Source organism: Malaclemys terrapin (assembly GCF_027887155.1).
Source record: "Malaclemys terrapin pileata isolate rMalTer1 chromosome 20 unlocalized genomic scaffold, rMalTer1.hap1 SUPER_20_unloc_1, whole genome shotgun sequence".
NCBI classification, from domain to species: Eukaryota; Metazoa; Chordata; order Testudines; family Emydidae; genus Malaclemys; species Malaclemys terrapin.
Window position 1 is genome coordinate 1,108,447 of NW_026530188.1, and position 12,201 is coordinate 1,120,647.

Consider the following 12,201-nt stretch of genomic DNA (forward strand, 5'->3'; position numbering starts at 1 on the left):
CTCAGTACCGGTGTCAAGCATGTGCGGAGCTGTGCACTGAATCAGGTTGTGTGTGTGAGTGGGAGCCGATGGGGTGTTGTGTGCGTGGCTACCAAGGGTCTGGGAATCCTGTTGTGTGCGCGTGTGTGCGCCTCTCACACTTTGGCATCTCGCCATGCCCATAAAGCATTAGCGGGCTGAGTTAAATGCACCCGGGGAAAGTAGCTATTGACAGATTCTCTCTTAACTTTGCAGAGGTTTGACACTGCTGAGGTATCACAGCCCAATTCTCCCCGAGGGAGGAGACATCCGGGTAATCTGCCTTTATCTCCCCCCCCCTCCCCATCTCCATCCTTCTCCCCCTGGGCTGGGGCAGATGGTCCACCCCACCTACAAACTCCTTCCTCTGTGGCAAAGGCTCTGCTGCCAATCGCACAGCCCAGACAGAGGGTGGAGGAGAAAGAATTGCTTCTTCACCTGCTCGGCAGACTGGTTTTGCTGTCCCCCGGAAGTTCTTCCTTGGGAGGAAGAGTGTGTCTGTGTGGGTGGGTGGGGGGGTCTTCTCCCCAGATGCACTGCCCCTCCTTTGGCTGCCTTGTTGGGGGGAGCCTGGGCACAGAGATGGAGGGATGGAGCAGTCCACCCCCTTAAGGATGTAATTGAAGTCCTGCAATCTTGGTAGGAGGGAGGGGGGGTTCGTGAGGGAAAGGGGAGGAGGGGTGGGTGTGTGTAGTCTGGGGGGTGCATTGTGCATGGGACTCCATGCTGTCTGCAATGCTTCTCTTTCTGCTGAACGTGGTTAGAAATTGGGGCCAAACGGATACAGCCAGGGATTTGGGGTGGGGGGTGGCGGCTTTATGGGTCTCCATTTGTGAGCTGGGGTGGGTGGGTGGGATGTGTTTGCAGGATGATTCATTAGTGTGTGAGTGTGTGCACGCTATTGGTGAAGGATACTTATTTAGCGTGTGTTGGGGAAACAGGTGTATTTATTGATGGTGTGTGTAGGTGCGTTATTTGCCGGGAGATGCCTGTGGAAATCTGGTGTTACCCTTACGGTGGTGGGGAGGGAGGGAAAGACTTTTTGCTTCAATTTTCTAACCCCTGCCTCTAAACGTTGCCACGGAGTCACTGGCTGGAGAGTTAACTCCCCCCACACCTCGTTTTTTGTAATGTGGTTTCTGTCTTTCGCTGGCTGTACCCTATTGTGCCTCATTCTGCAGCTTTTTGTGAGACCTTTCGTGGGGGGCTTGGTAGCTTTCTTCCTCCACCTCCTTGGAATTTTTAAATGTTTTTATAGCAACCCGGATTCATCTGATCTGGGGAGGTGGGGTTTTCTTGTTTAAAAACAATTTCCTTTCGCTCGGGTTTGTCGTTCACGTAGATTTATTTTGGGGGTGAAGGAAGTGGATTGCAATTCCCTGCTCAGCTGATCTGTGAAACGAAATACCGGTTTATGAATGGCTGCTTGGAACCGTTCTTTGTAACTGTGCCTTCCTCTTGTAATGTATACCATGCTCCCATGCCAGGGTTTGTGTAGGGGATCCCTGCTAGATTTTTAGGGGACAGGGTTTTGTAAGAACGAGGCTTGCTTTACAATTAAGCTGTGTCGTACCGCAGAAAAGAAATTGATTTGTCTATTTCTTGCTTCTGCATAAAAGATTTAAAGTGCCAGGCGTTCTTTATTCTCGCAGTGATATTTGTCTTACGTGTTTGCTTTTGGGTTGTTCTTTTTTTTTTTTTTTTTTTGGGTCCCTTAAGTTGTGCAAATCCTGTCCTGTAAAAAACAGCTGATTGAGGTCATCCTTGTGGTCCCCCGTTTTATTTCTTGTTGCCAGTGGTGAGGTCAGGACTCCACAGATGTCGGTATCTGGGTCACGTTAGTGAAGACGAAATCTCCCACGGCTTGGAATTTCGGTTGCTTGGTAGCCGCCGGCCTTGGAAAGACGCAGCGGGAAGCCGGGAAGGTATTGTGGTTTGTGCAGTGCTGCGGGGAGTCTGGGTAAAGTAGCTTCGCCAGTAGGGGTGACAGCCACATATCAGATGACCAAGATGGAAAGAATTTGAAACCAGGAATACAAATGTGTTAGTGCAAAGAAATAAATGAATATTGAGCGGATGCTGTGTGTGTGTGTGTGTGTGTGTGTGTGTGTGTGACAATTGCGTAAGTGTTATACCAGTACAGGGAAGCTGTTCTACTGGTGTAGAGATGCCTTATACTGGTCCCTTCCCATCCGTTTGTACTGATATAGCCACATCCACCATAGGGGCAGGAGTAGTACTGCTTGAACTATAGTTAAACAGGTACAGCTGTTGTGTGTAGACAAGCCTGTCATTATTTATTAGGTGTATTATGGTAGTACCTGAGGGGCCCTGTCCTCCATTGTGCTGGTTGCTGTATGTTGTTATTAGGTGTATTACGGTATCAGCTCAGAACCCCCATCCTGCACCAGGACCCTATGATGTTAGGTTTTGTCCATTATATATTGGAGGTATTACGGTATCAGCTCAGCGTCTCAGCCCTGGACCAGGATCCCGTTGCGCTGGGCGCTGTACATTATATGTTAGGTGTATTACAGTAGAACCTGAGAGCCCAAGTCCTGGACCAGGACTCTATTGTGCTGGGCGCTGTATTTTATATATTAGATGTATTACGGTAGCAGAGTAAAGAGAGTGGCAAGTCCTGGACCAGGACTCTATTGTGCTGGGCGCTGTATTTTATATATTAGATGTATTACGGTAGCAGCTCAGCACCCCAGGGATCGACCAGGACCCCATTGTGCTGAGCGTTGTATGTTTTATACTAGGTGCCTTATGGTAGCAGCTCACAGCCCCAGGCAGGGACCTGGGACCATTGTGTCTAATAGTTACACCAGTACAAAAACTGTAGGCGGCTCTGTCATTACCGCTCGCCTCGAGTTAGGTGGGAAGGCTGTGGCTTCAACGCGCCAGCCCAGCGCTCTGGTGCCTGGAGCAACCGTCCTCTTCCCCTGTATTTCCGTCATTAGCGGTAGGTTCCCATGGGGATCGGGTACAGGACAGGGGGGACATGGCTTGTGCTATACAGGAAGTCAGACTCACTAGAGGATCAATGGGCTCTTCTGGACCTCTGCTCTACCAAGCGATGGTGAGCGATAGGTTGCTCGAAAAGTGAAAGCAGAAGTTATTTGCATTGCATGTAGCTGGCTGTGTCAGTGCTCTGTTAATCACAAGCTCAGACACCTCGAAAAGGAGGAGGGGAAATTGCTAGTCAGCCTTTTTTGTTTTTCTGTGCGCGTGCTTTTGACTGTCCAGAGAACAGCCCCTGTATCTCCCAGCAGGCAGGGTTGACTGGGGGAGGAACGTCGGGTAAGTTCCCTTGGAAAGGGCTGGCAAGGTGAGGTTTCCAATGTGATGGTAGCGTTAGTGGGAATCATACTCACGGGGACGTAAAGGGGAATTAAGAGGAAGGATTTGACCAAGTCCTTTGTGAACTTTTTTATATTTTGCGGGGGGTTTCATTTGGGTCATGGCATGTTTTCTAAAGAAGGGAAAAAAACCTTTGCAGAAAATTGATACAATCTTGTCGTTAAAGAAGGGAAGGTTCAGAATTTGGGTGGGATTTAGTAGTGTTGTGGGGAGTGGATTCTACTCCTGGCTCTGGGAGGGGAGTGGGTCCAGTGGGTTTGAGGTGGGGGTGTGGGAGCCGTGACACCTGAGTTCCATCCCTAACTCTGCGGTGGGTATCTAGTCAATTAGAGCTGAGGACCTGGCCTCCTGGGTTCTATCCCTGGCTCTGTGAAGGGAGTGGGATCTAGTGGTTAGAGCGGCAAGGTAGAGGCTGGGAGTCAGGACTCCTGGGTTCAATCCTTGGCTCTGGGGTGGGTGTGCGTTCTAATGGGTTAGAGCACGGGGGAGGTGGGAGTCAGGACTCCTGGGTTCTGTCCCTAACTTGGAGGAGGGGGGAGTGTTATTTAGATCTTTTCATTATGTGTTTGTACAGTGCTCAGCAAGATGGGATCTAGATCCATGCTTAGGGCCCCAGGCAGTCTCCCTATACAAATTCATAAGAGTAATGGTACGGTGTTTAGGTCAGTAGCATTGGGAGCCAGGACGCCTGGGTTCTCTTTCTGCCACTGATGAGCTCTGTTATTTTGGCCAAATCACTTAATCTCTCTGTGCTTCACCCTCCCCCCCTCCCCAAACTGGGACTGAATACAACTTCCTGAATGTATAAGGTCCTGTTCACACGTTCAAGTTACCCCGCTTTAACTATACCTAAGTATACTGGGAGGGTTAAAGTGGTGCACCGCCCTTAGGGTGGATGTGGTTATATCAGCATACAAGAAATGGAACGAGGGAGACCAGTGTAAGGTGTCCTTACGCAGGTGTGACCTCCTGTCTAACCCAGGTCAGAGAACTCCCTGAATGAATTTCTGGCTGAACAAGAGCAGAGCTTTGAGAAAAGCATCCCATCTTGATTTAAAAATTGTCAGTGATAAAGACTCCACTATGCCCCTTGTTAAATTGGTCTAATGGTTAATTCCGCTAATTGTTCAAAATTAGCGGCTTGTTCCCAGTCAGAATTTGTCTAGCTTCAATTCCCAACCCGTGTACAAAAAGTACATCTCGACCTCACTTTCCCTATGTGGAGAAATGTCCCCCCAAGTACTGGTGAATGTTGCTGTTCCTATTTGAGAAACATGCCCACATGATGTATTTCTGACTTACAAAAAGCACCTCATTTTGAGGAGCACTGTTAAAACAAATGGGCACTGATGTCTCTCTGCCTTTATCCAGGCTGAAATGTTTGTTTAAAGTGAAAGAAAATGGCTTAGTCTGTAAGAACCTTTTGACTTTGCCAGAAATGACAGCTTGTAGTCAAAACCCTGTTGTGCTGATGCAGTCCATGGCTTTTGATTGTTCAGCCATGGGAAGGACTCAAGGACCTGGGGCTAGCCCTTTAAACACGAAGTCGTAGCAGTTGGCATTTCATTTGCCATGTGAATTCTTGGATTCGTCACTGTTTTGCTTCTGAGTGGTGACCTCTTTGTAAATTTGTAGACTCCTCGGTTCCAAGATCACCTCGTCTCACCTGTATAACGCAGGCCATAGACCTTCCCCACAAGAATTCCTTTTGAACTAGAGCATGGCTTAAAAAGAAATCCAGTCAGTCATCTTATCTCGAGTTTGTCCTTTGGGTCTAACTGATGGTGGTATGTGGTAGATTGACTGTGAGGACTTACTCATCACTGTAGGATAGGGTGGATTTTGAAGGGACTGGTGTTGTTCTCTTGTGTGTAATGCAGGCTCGTGATTCCTGGATGTTTAGAAATAATAGTGACCAAGCAAGATGAGGACCAACGTGGTAAAATCCAAATGGCGATTGTTTGTCTTTGAACTGGGTGACTTGTCACTTAGAGAGAGTTCCGTACAGCTTGGTTTGGCTTGAAGGCCAAGCAGTTGAGCATGTGGTGTGTGCCGACATCTGTTTGTGTATCATTTCAGCACCATAAGAACGGCCAGACTGGGTCAGACCAATGGTCCATCTAGCCCCGCATCCTGTCTTCTGACAATGGCCAGTGCCAGGTGCTTCAGAGGGAATGAGCAGAACAATCATTGAGTGATCCATCCCCTGTCGCCCATTCCCAGCTTCCGGCTCAGAGGCTCGGGATACGCAGAGCTAATAGCCATTGATGGACCTGCCCTCCCTGAACGTAGCTAGTTCTTTTTTCAACCCCATCTTTTATTGTTGGCCTTGGCAGATAACACATTTTCCCTGTCGTCTGTTCCGTTTGCCATGGTGGTTGATAATAACAATGTGTTGCATTTTGAAGCGCTGTGCGGAATAATTAGAATTTCTTCCCTGCAAATGTTTAGAGCATTTTTGTGGTGTTCTCTCTTGCCCCCCCCCCCCCCATTTGTTCCTGTGCCTAGCATTTGATAGAATGGCTTTCATTTGCTTTGGTTTTCCATTCAGTATATTTCAGATGTTCCTGTCTGCAGGGTGGTTTTGTGAGGTGCTGTGCCTTTTGTGTGTGTGTGTTTTGAGAATGCAGTGTTCTACTTGAGTATATCTTCTCCGGTTAGCCTTGGTAATCTGTTCCAATGGTGAAGTCCCCTCGCTGTTAAAAATGCACATCTTCTCTCTAGTCTGACTTTGTCTAGCTTCAACTTCCAGCCATTGGATTGTGTTAGACCTTTGAGTGCTAGATTGAAGAGCCCGTTATTAAATATTTGTTCCCTGTGGAGATACTTAGACTGCAGTCGGGTCTACCTTTAACCTTCTCTTGGTTAAACTAAATAGATTCAGTCCCTGGAGTCTCCCTCTTGAATCATCTTCATGGCTCTTCTCTGAACCCTCCCCAATTTGCCAACATCCTTCTTGAATCACGGACACCAGAACTGGACACAAGATTCACACCAGGGCCAAATCCAGAGGTCATAGAACCTCCCTGTTGCTACTCGAGATTCCCCGGTTTATACATCCCGGGATCGTATTTGCCTTTTTGGGAGCTCATGTTCTGCTGATTCTCCACCATGACCCCCAAGTCTTTTTCAGAGTCACAGCTTCCCAGGGGAGAGTCCCCCATCCCACCAATACGGCCTACAATCTTTGTTCCCAGATGGGAGTCTATATCTCGTTTGACTACAGCGCGAAGTGGCTACAGCACCGTACTGTACTCCTGGGTTCTGTCACTGGCCTGTTGCGTGTAGCTGTCTCCGATCCTGTCCCCTACCCAATGGATCACACTGCTTTTCTCAGAGCACGAGAACCCCACTCTAATCTGGATGAGTTGCTATGGCCTATGCTATATGTAGTCTTGGAAGGCTTAGATTTTTATCAGTAAGTGTTTTTAGACATCGATTTCTCTGGCCACATGCACACCCAGGAAGCTAGTAATCGAAACGTACCGATAGGCAAAGTAAGACAAATGCTGCTTGAGAACTTTGATTTACGCATATTTACTTTATGTATTTTGACGGGTGTTGTTCACAGCTTGCATTCTAATGGCTATCAAGTGTTGACTTTTTGAATTTCAACATCTACTGTCATTAAATAATTATTGTCTGGCCCCTCCCCCATTAATTTCCAGCAACTGTGAAAATTTAAATCGATAAATATAGGGAAAAAATGCTTAAAATGCATAAATTTGCACAACTTTGCAAATTTAAATAGATGAAAATAGGAAAACAATGCTTAAAATGAACACCCATGATATCCGTCAAAATAATAATTTTAATAAAAAAGGAATTCTGTCAAGTTTAGTTATACGTGAGGTCGGAGTAGATGATCATAGCAGTGCATTGTGGTCTTAAAACCTATGAGTCCTGTGTTGTTATTGTTGTTGTCTTCCCCCTCCTCCCCACCCTCCCACATCATTAGCAGAGCTTGGATCTTTCTAGCCAGATGAAGTTGGCTGGTGTGCTTTCTGGCTCCTTGTCTCTCTGTGTTGTGGTATATCTTTTCCTCCCTCAGGGAGGTGATATCCCGGATATATTTATTTTTGGTCACTGCTCTGTGTATGAGGATTGAGCTAAGAGAAGAAAGATGAGCTTGTGATGTAGTTTAAGGTTCACCTTTTTCACAGGGCGGGGAATTCATGCCTGGAACACCTTATCAAAGGCTGTGCTGGGTTCTCCATCACTGGCCATTTTTGAATGAAGATGGGGTGGTTTTTTTCTCAAAGATCTGCTCTGGTTCAACCAGGCGTGAATTCTGGGCTACCGGTGGTCCGAGGAGAGGATCCCAGTGGTCATGTCTGACTCGGTGAACAATTATACTGCAGTAGTGGGACAAGGCCAGCCAGGCCAGGGTCCCCGTTGTGTGAGAAGCTGTACAAATGTGCCCTGCTCTGGCTCTGAAGAGTTTATAATCTTCTTGTGTGTTGGTCCAGTTCCTGGCCAAATGAGACCCTGATCTCAGCTGAACTACTTCAGTGTGAATAATAAAATACATCTAAGTTGAAAACCACCGGGCTGGAATTTTTTTGTCGTTGCCACCGGTGGAATGGGGTGGCCCTTTGAAGTCAAGGCCTTTTGTGGAAATTGTGCTCTTCTGTTTCATTGCATGGTGCTGTAGTTCCCCGTTGGACGTATTTCCTCATTTTCAGTCTGTTGGCATGTGGGCAATTCCACTGAAGTAGAACCCCACCCCCCCCCCCCGTGAGGTACCAGTGCTTTTGTCTTTAATGTGGGCAAGGGAATCTGTCCTGGGTCCGGTTCTGTTCAATATCTTCATGTGTGATTTGGATAACGGAGTAGAGTACACTGATAGAGTTTGCGGACGATACCAAGCTGGGAGGGGTGGCAAGCGCTTTGGAGGACAGGATTAGAATTCAAAATGATCTGGACAAACTGGAGAAATGGTCGGCAGTAAATAGGATGAAATTCAATAAGGAGAAATGCAAAGCGCTCCACTTCGGAAGGAACAATCAGTCACACACACAAAATGGGTAATGACTGCCTAGGAAGGAGTCCCGTGGAAAAGGATCTGGGGGTGATAGTGGACCACAAGCTAAATATAAGTCAACAATATAATACTGTTGCCAAAAAAAAAAAAAAAGTGAACATCATCCTGGGTTGTTTTAGCAAGAGTGTTGTAAGCAAGACACGCGACGTAATTCTTCTGCTCTACTCAGCACTGATGAGACCTCAGCTGCAGAACTGTGGCCAGTTGTGAGCACCCCGCTTTGGGAAAGATGTGGACACGCTGGGGACAGTCCAGAGGAGAGCAGCACAAATGATGAAAGGTCTAGAAAACATGACTTCCGACTGGTAAGATAAAAAAAAAATCGGGGGGGGGGGGGTTGTTTAATCTGGAGAAGAGAAGACTGAGGGGGGACATGTTGACAGTTTTTAAGTCATAAAAGGTGGTTTTAAAGAGGAGGGTGATAAATTGTTCTCCTTATCCGCTGAGGACAGGACAAGAAGCAATGGGTTTAAATAGCAGCAGGGGAGATTTAGGTTGGACACTAAGAAAAACTTCCTGACTGTCAGGGTAGCTAAGCACAAGAACAAATTCCCTACGGAGGTGGTGGAGTCTCCATCACTGGAGGTTGTTAAGTGCAGGTTGGACAAACCCCTGTCGCGGATGGGCTCGATAACACGTAGTCCTGCCTCAGTGCAGGGGACTGGACCAGGTGACCTCGAGGTCCCTGCCAGGCCTGCACTCCCAGGATTTCTCAGGGACAGCCATGTTTAAATAGAGGCCTGCTGGTCCTGGGCCCCCCGAAGTTCCCCTGATTTCGAACATGATGCATGTTCCCAGCAGAGAAGAGGCCTGAGGCAGGGGAGGGTGGGGGCAGTTGCAGATTGTAAAGAAATAGAAGATGACAAAAAGCCCTAGTTCGGTCCCTTAGTTCGTCTTCCCGCCTGCTAACAATGCCGTGGAAACGGGGATACTCCTGATCACTGTCCCCTTCTCATTCTCCATCTTTGAAGATCCTTATTGTGTCCCTCCTCCCCGCTTCACCTCTCTGGGCCCAGCAGGCCCAGTGCTCGCTACCTGGCCTCGTGTTTTCTAAGCCGCTGATTGTTTTTGTTGCTTGCCTCTGGACTCCAATTCGTTCACATCTCTCTGAAGGTGCAGTGCCGTAAACTGGGCACTGGACTCCAGCTGAGGCCTGAGTCGAGCGGGACAATTACTCCCCATGGCATCCGTGCGACTCTCCTGTTCGTACGTCCCAGGATGACGTTTCCCTTGTTTGCATCACACTGTTAACACATGTTCAATTTACGACCCAGTAAAACCCCCGGGCCCTTTTCTGCAGTACTGCGGCCTGACCGTGGTGGATTTACTTGGTAGTACTTTGCACTTGTCTTTACAGTAATTCCGCCTGATTGAATTCAGACTGGTTCTCCAGTTTAGGGTTGTGACGAAGTGGGAGAGTGGACCCCCGAGAAGGGCTGTCTCACTGAAAGGGGCACCCCCCACGGACCGCACGGGGCCAAGAGTAGGCCCGACCTGGGAGTCGGTGACAAGGTTGTAAGCGCTTTGGGCTGGGGGCTGGCTATTACTACAGGAATTTTTACCAGGGAGGGTAATTAACCACTGGGACAACTTCCCAGGGGTCATGGTGGCAATATTAAATTCAAGATGGGGTGTTTTTTGGAAAAATCGACTGTAGTTCAAGCACGAATTAGTCTGGGGAAGTTCAGGGACCTGTGTTGTACAGGAGATCAGACTAGACGGTGTCAGTTTTTCCTTCTGGCCTCCTTGCCTACGAATAAGAAGGGGCATGATAAAAGGAGATGAAATTATGACTGGGATATGGAAGGTAGGCATAGAGCTTCTGCTCTCCCTGTGTGTCCTAACACCAGAAGAGACATGAAAGGTGGCAAAAAGACTTCTTCCACGCAGCACATGACTGTGGAACTCCTTGCCACAGGAAAGTGCTGAGGTTCAGAAAAGAGACCGGACACTTATGTGGCTATCGAGACTATTCAGTGTCGTTATAAGGAGTAGTAGCGAATTCTGGAGGGGGTATTCAGCTGACTTTTGTGGTACGGTCATATGAGTAAGGATTGCAGTAACCCCTGTTGGGCCCTGTTCGGCGAGAGGCTATATGAACACAGAATGAAACTTTGCAATCTGAGTCGTCGTAAGTGTCCCATGAGAGCACTTTCCACAGTCAGAGCAGCTCTTGCTGCGAGCCAATTTCCCTGATCGTCAGTCCTACGCTTCCTCTTTCTTAATTTCACCCTGTGTACATAGCGGAATTGGTGCAGCAGGGGTCTCCGTGCCTGGCTTCTCGGTGGCAGGGGGCTGCTGTCGGGGCCCGTGCCGTGCTCAGCGGTTGGAGTGTAGTGCCTCCTGCGCTGACACTGACCCCCTTTCCTAAGTTGCCGGGATCCGCGCTGATAAGGTGGCAGCGTGGGCCCTGGCCTGGGAAATTTCAGAAGTGAATCGTAGCTGCAAAACACCCCCCCCCATTGGAGCACTTGGCTCCAGAGTGCAAGGGGTGGCTTCCGGGGCACGTGGCAGCTAAGTAGATTCACAGATTTTAAGACCTTGAGGAACCATTAGAGCCTTAGTCTGATGATCTCCTGTGTAACACAAACCAGGGAAATTATTTCTGTTACCTCGGAGCCAGGACTCCTGGGTTTTATCCTTGGTGCTGGGAGGGGAGTGGGCTCTAGTGGTTAGAGCGGGGGGGCTGGGAGCCAGGACTCCTGGGTTTTATCCTTGGTGCTGGGAGGGGAGTGGGCTCTAGTGGTTAGAGCAGGGGGCTGGGAGCCAGGACTCCTGGGTTTTATCCTTGGTGCTGGGAGGGGAGTGGGGTCTAGTGGTTAGAGCGGGGGGGCTGGGTTTTATCCTTGGTGCTGGGAGGGGAGTGGGGTCTAGTGGTTAGAGCAGGGGGCTGGGAGCCAGGACTCCTGGGTTTTATCCTTGGTGCTGGGAGGGGAGTGGGGTCTAGTGGTTAGAGCGGGGGGGCTGGGAGCCAGGACTCCTGGGTTTTATCCTTGGTACTGGGAGGGGAGTGGGGTCTAGTGGTTAGAGCAGGGGGGCTGGGAGCCAGACTCCTGGGTTTTATCCTTGGTGCTGGGAGAGGAGTGGGGTCTAGTGGTTAGAGCAGGGGGCTGGGAGCCAGGACTCCTGGGTTTTATCCTTGGTGCTGTGAGGGGAGTGGGGTCTAGTGGTTAGAGTGGGGGGGCTGGGAGCCAGGATTCCTGGGTTTTATCCTTGGTGCTGGGAGGGGAGTGGGGTCTAGTGGTTAGAGCGGGGGTGTGTGTGTGGGAGCCAGGACTCCTGGGTTCTCTCCCCGGCTCTGGGAGGGGAGTGGGGTCTAGTGATTAGAGCAGGGGGCTGGGAGCCAGGACTCCTGGGTTCTCTCCCTGGCTCTGGGAGAGGAGTGGTGGCTGGTGGTTAGAGCGGGGGAGCTGGGAGCCAGGACTTCTCGGTTTTATCCTTGGCTCTGGAAGGGGAGTGGGGTCTAGTGGTTAGGGCAGGGGGGTGGGAGCAGGACTCTTGGGTTGTATCCCCAGCTCTGGGAAAGGGGTGGTGTCTAGTGGTTTGAGCAGGGTGGGACTGGGAACCGAGACTCATGGGTTCTATCCCCAGCTCTGGGATCCTTTCAAAAGGCAGCCCCTAGAAGTGAGCCTGGTGTTCCTGTCGGGGCGTTGGCGTAACGCAGTGTTCACTCCCTTGACACTGCAGCGGTATCCGTAGAGATCAGAGTGGAGTCCATTAATTCATCTCTCCATTTCACATTTCCTTGCTCCGGCGTTCTCAGTGATTAAATG

The 12,201-nt window shown here is 49.3% G+C and overlaps 1 protein-coding gene across 4 annotated transcripts in view; it reads left to right on the forward strand.

The window, feature by feature from the left end:
* WNK3 (WNK lysine deficient protein kinase 3) overlaps positions 1–12,201 on the forward strand; it is a 58,199-nt gene continuing 45,998 nt past the window's right edge. For 2 of the 4 annotated variants that reach the window (XM_054014765.1, XM_054014768.1), the window contains exon 1: positions 8,668–8,733. The gene's annotated coding sequence lies outside the window, so the exon portion shown is untranslated. Of the gene's footprint in view, positions 46–576; positions 658–8,667; positions 8,734–12,201 lie in introns of those variants that run through there. The other 2 variants (XM_054014767.1, XM_054014766.1) reach the window with 2 other exon arrangements.